The sequence below is a fragment of the Triticum urartu genome, chromosome 4, assembly GCF_003073215.2.
Source record: "Triticum urartu cultivar G1812 chromosome 4, Tu2.1, whole genome shotgun sequence".
Taxonomy (NCBI): domain Eukaryota; kingdom Viridiplantae; phylum Streptophyta; class Magnoliopsida; order Poales; family Poaceae; genus Triticum; species Triticum urartu.
This window is the reverse complement of record NC_053025.1, coordinates 255,973,860-255,979,575: the sequence shown is the minus strand read 5'-3', so window position 1 is coordinate 255,979,575 and position 5,716 is coordinate 255,973,860.

The following is a 5,716-nucleotide window of genomic DNA, read 5'->3' as shown; positions in this document are numbered from 1 at the left end:
AAATGGCAAACAAAACGAATATGCTACCGATCTGCGATTAACAACACGAGGCCATCTAAATGCATCAAGAACAACATGCTACAGCACTCTAACATAGCAACAAAATACATGGCAGGGATCCACTCAAGATGCTTGACAAAACATGAACACTGAGGTACGGCTAATTCACTCAATATCAGGTTCAAACAAGCATGGTAAAAGTGCAAAAGATATCAGGTTACAGACTTAGTGAAAATAACATCAAGTTAGGAATTTAACATCAGGAAGCAATATTTAGAGCAAGATAACAATATGCTATAGGAACATATCATGGCAAAGCAAGGCATGGCATGAAGCTACTCAAAGCATACAACAAAAGCCCCTTATTGACCATAAGCCAAAAGGGATAAGAAAATACAATGGCAACCATGTGAACATAGCAATTATCGTTAACAGATTCAGGCTTAGTAGAAAACTGGAACATGGCAAAACAGATATCAAATAGGCATGTTTACGAGCTCAATGCACTCACTAAAAGGCATTGCATGAAAAACTAAGCATACACCCAACAAGTAGACATGGCATAGAAGCTAAACATGGCAAGAACAACAACATAGCATGCATGGATCAATTGCAACAACCTCGGCAAAAATGCTTAACATGTAAACATTCTGCCAGGAACATTTTATAGCAAAAGTAGAGCTCGATTGAGTCAAGCTAGGATGCTCCATAAATGCAAACAAAGACATGGATGGAAAGAGAACAACAATATCTACAAAACATCCTTAATGATCATGCTCAAAAGAGGCACGGATCTCTCTGTAGCAACATGATTACATGGCATAAAAATAACAGCAGGAAAAGGACTTAGTGAAATTCTAAGTCCCTGAAATCAGCAACATTACGAGAGCTACTTTGCATGCTTGTGCTAGTCACCATAGAGATCACAAAAATACATGGCATGCACCCCTGTAAAGATGGAATGACATACTTCAAAACACATGTAGGGCTCAATATAGGAGGCACACACCAATCATGGCAAAAATGACAAAAGTCCAATTACCGTTATGAATCTAAAACTAACAGAAACTAGCACTCTTGAAACAGCATTTAGGGCATCAAGATGAGCTCAAATGAACATGGTGCAATGAGATGAAATGAAGTACTCGTCGAGACGAACATTTTGATATGCTACACGCACGAAACGGAGCCACGGATGCAGAGTTATGGCATGTCAAAATATGCAAAAAAAAAATACTGGGAGAGAGGGAAAAGTCAACCGATCCGGATCTTGGGTTCTTCGCGGGCACGCAATCCGAGGTCTCCGGCGAGGTCGTTTTGCTCCGGCGAGGTTGAAACTCCTATCCGGCGAGGGGGAATTGAGGAGGAGGCCGAATCCGGTGAGAGGGGACGGCGGCGCGGCGCTGCGGAGGCATCGGGGCGCCGCGGCGACGTCGGCGAGGCAGGGGTGGCGAGGTGGCGACGGCGGACGCGGTGGCTGGAGGGGCAGGGTCGCGGCAGAGGCGGCGGAGCACGGCGCCGGCACGGGAGAGGAGAAGCGGCGCGGGCGCTAGCCTCGGGTGGCGGCGCGGCAGGACGGGCCGCGGTGGCCCGGATCGGGCTCCGCGGGCCTCGGCGGCGGCGGGCGGCGGGCGCCACATGGCGGGATGCCACTGGTGCCGGGCGGCGGCGCGGTGTGTCCGGCACGGACGGACACGTCCGGCGCGCGGAGAGGGGATTTTTTAGGGGTTTAGGAGGGAAGAGACCCGGTGTCGGTGTCAAAACCGGTGGATCTCGGGTAGTGGGTCCCGAACTGTGCGTCTAGGCCGGATAGTAACAGGAGGCAGGGAACACGATGTTTTACCCAGGTTCGGGCCCTCTTGATGGAGGTAAAACCCTACGTCCTGCTTGATTAATATTGATGATATGGGTAGTACAAGAGTAGATCTACCACGAGATCAAGGAGGCTAAACCCTAGAAGCTAGCCTATGGTATGATTGTTGTATATGATTGTATATTTTATCGACTAGCCTGGCCTCGGTTTATATAATGCACCAGAGGCCTAGGATAACAAGAGTCCTAGCCGAATACGCTGGTGGGGTGGAGTCCTTGTCTTGATTGCCAAGTCTTGTGGAATCTTCCTTGTATGCGGCAACTGTCCGAACTGGCCCATGAGTATACGGCCATGGAGGGCCTCGGCCCAATCTAATAGATCGGGAGACGACGTGGTGAGTACAACCTAGTCCAGGACACCGTCACCCAGGATTTCGCAAGAGAGGCTATATTTATAGGTAGGAGGAGCTAGGAGGCTCCAAATTGAGCATGGTTTTGCGGCCACGCGATCGTGATCGAATGACCTAGATGATGGAGGAGGTTTAGGTGGGTTTTGGGCCACTTTGGAGAGGTGTTGGGCTGCAACACACACGAGGCCTTCTCGGTCTCTCGGTTAACCGTTGGAGTACCGAACGAAGTCCAAATGGCACGAAACTTGATAGGCGGTCTACCGGTAGTAAACCAGCAGGTTACTACCATTTGGTGCTTTCATTGAGAGTTCCGCTGTGTGATCGACAAAAGGATCGATGGCTCGCCTGCAGATCAACTTCGACTTCGGCGTCTTCGTCACCAGTTCGACTGGTCACCTTGGTTCGACCAAGAATTGCGCCCCGTGTTTGGATCACCATGTTCGGATGAGGGCCTTCATCAACGCCAACTCCGATCTCTATCAAGATCATGGAGGAACCATCCAGGGATCCCCGGGGCTCAACGTCAACATTGCCCTCGGGCGACCGTGCTGTTTTTCTGGACAGCGAACTTGTATCCGCCGCCACCGCCTCCTCAAGTGTCGTTTTAACGATTGCTTTGGTGAGATTGTGCAGAACTGGGTCTACAACAACCCTGGAAAATTTCGTCGAGTTCCGATGGAGGAATCTCTGGAAATCCGCGACATACCGGAGCCCTATCAAATCTGGACGGGAATCTGGACAAGTTTAGGGCGTGGTGTCCAGCTTCTATCTCGGACGTCCTTTGGAAGATCCAACCGTTGATCGGCTGAGGAATTCCTATATCTACCACCCCTCCGAATTTCAGCTCGATCCTACCGTCCAAACTCTGGGAACCTTCCGATTAGTGCATCACTTTTTGGATCTGTTTTCTGTGCGAAAACGAATCCGACCCGAGTTCGTCTTTTTTACGAACGGGATTTCGGACATCCTTTTTGAAGGAAGTTTTGTATGGGGTATTGTGTTGTGTTCCTGAACACATCCCACTAACTTTAAAATCTTTTGAAGATGATCTTCAATATCATGCTGGTGTCAAACCAGTCAGGCAATATTGCTCCACGGCTGCCGACCTGCGCTAGACACGTCGTCACTTTATTGAGCCGAGCTCAACTTCTTCGGATCATCACCTCGGCAAGCTGAACAACAGTTCGGCATCGCAAAGAATAAATCATCACCAACATCGCCGCCCCACGGATTACACAGAGCGGGCATAACGGCATCGCCGCGCGGTCACTTCATCAAGCCGACATTGACCACGTCACGACCTGCATCGGCAGGGCCGCACTATTGCTCCTCCGAGCCGGTGTCCATCACGCTGACCTACTTCGACATCTCGGCTGGACCGGGGGCTTCATCATCTCTTCATCAACCTACTCTGATAACGGGTGTGCGGATCGAGTCCCAATTTTGGGAATTACCTTCCTTCGGATTGCTACAACAAATAAACCAGGTGCTATTAATCCTAATATTTTTTGCTTGTTTGGGTTCAATTTTTCCCAAGGAATTATTACTCTGGTTTTTCCATCATATGTACATAGGTCTATCAAATGGTGGCCGCATTAACGGCGGTCGCATGGTGGTCCGGTCAGTCTCCGTACATAGTCCGACGAATGCCGCATCCGGAACTCGGACCGACCTATGAATTCAGGCTTTGCCACGCCCTTACCACATCACGCCGACGCCCTGCATCGACATCGACTTCGGCGCCAGGCCATATTTCTTTTATTACTCACTTTGCATAAATTATTGATTATGCAATGGTTTTTTTATTATTACTATTATCTCCGGTTTGCACTATTTTATGTGGCACAAGAAAATGATCCAGCCGGACTATATCCTTTGGCGTCACCTCGGCTGGACGGGGGGCTTCGGCAAAACTTCATTACCCCATGCCGGGGACTTCGGCATCACTCTGCCGGCCTACATTGACCGTGCTATGTCACCACTTCGGAGTGTCGAGCTCTCCGCTCCGCCACCTCGGGACCAGCTTGGGGGATGGAACCTTGCCCCGCATCAAGCTCGGACCGCGTCATCAATACCGAACACATTAACCTGCTAAGTCACTTTCACGCTCAAAGCTTTAATTTCTAACTTGTGTTTGGTTCGACGAAGCATTATACTTTTTTGGAAAAAAGTTGCTTGTAAAAAATTTCCGTGTCTAAACTTTGTTTGTGACGCATAAATTCAAATACCCCGTTTGCTTGGGGGCTTCCTTTATGAAGCTTTTTCCTGTTGCATATGATTATACTTTTACGGCTTCGTTCCTTGTTCATGTATTACGCCACAATATGCACCATATTGACTTAAGCGATTTGCAAGCTGGGTTGCCTCGCTCCTGTGTTTACCCCTACGTTCCCGATTGTTCGGCTAGGGAGTAAAGGGAGCACCTCTGCGATTGTCACGATCGGGTCACCCGAGCCGGACCTCAGACTGGGTGAAGCCGAAAGCTAGCGCTCTTATAGTTTTCAATGATGGTCGGCACACAACGGAACTCATGAGTACAAAAAATCTATTGCACAAGTCTCATAATAACAATGAGCACCGAAGAAAGGTATCGGTGGGGGTACTATTTTCTTCGAAGATGCTTCTTACACTTCACGGTAATATAGCATAAGTTCCCTGAGCGCGCTTTGTCTGTTACAGCCTTATGACCTGATTGCCTGGTTATTGGAAACACCGTCGATATTCTCGACCGATGGAGTACATAACACTTTTCGGTCCTTGACCGAAGAGGGAGAAGCCGACGGTCGGTTAAGACGCGTTTAAAGTTCGGTTGAACATAGATATGATATAAGTACTTCAGTACATGCAATCATTCTTCTACCCAAGTCACTTGGGGGCTCTTAAGTTTATTTGAGCCATTTTATAATAAGTGTTCTTCTTCTTAGTCGTTGCAAAGTTTTATTATTATTTATCACTCCTTTTTTCGACGCGAGTGTGCGGTCACTAGCCGGGGAGCCTAATTTCTCTCTCAAAGCCGCTAGAGTTTAGTTTGCTAAACTGGCATAGTGAGAAGTACTCCGCCCTCGGGATAGGAGGTTGAAGCCGTAGGCTGACCCGCTCAAAGTCTTGAGATAGGATGTATCATGTTAAAGCACGACAGAAGCACTTCTTTTTTCTAAGACCAATTTTTGGATTGGTACCGAACACTTGATCTTGTTCGGACGTCATGTTTTTACTGACGTTTCTTGGTTTTCCAAGCTTTTTGGCAATTTTAAACTATTTGTGCTTTTCCAGCATTAGTCTCGCAGTGCAACGCCGGACACCTTTAGGGATTCGGCAAAAACATTCTCAGATATTGCTATATATGCATCGGTTTCGAATTGTGTCTTCGGTCAATAGTTGGGTTGCCCGGCTCCTGCACTTGCTTCCTACGTTCCGTTTTGTTTGGCTAGGTGTGCAAAGGGAGAACCACTGCGATTGTGCTTCCAGCTCGCATGGTCAAGCACCTCAGTGGA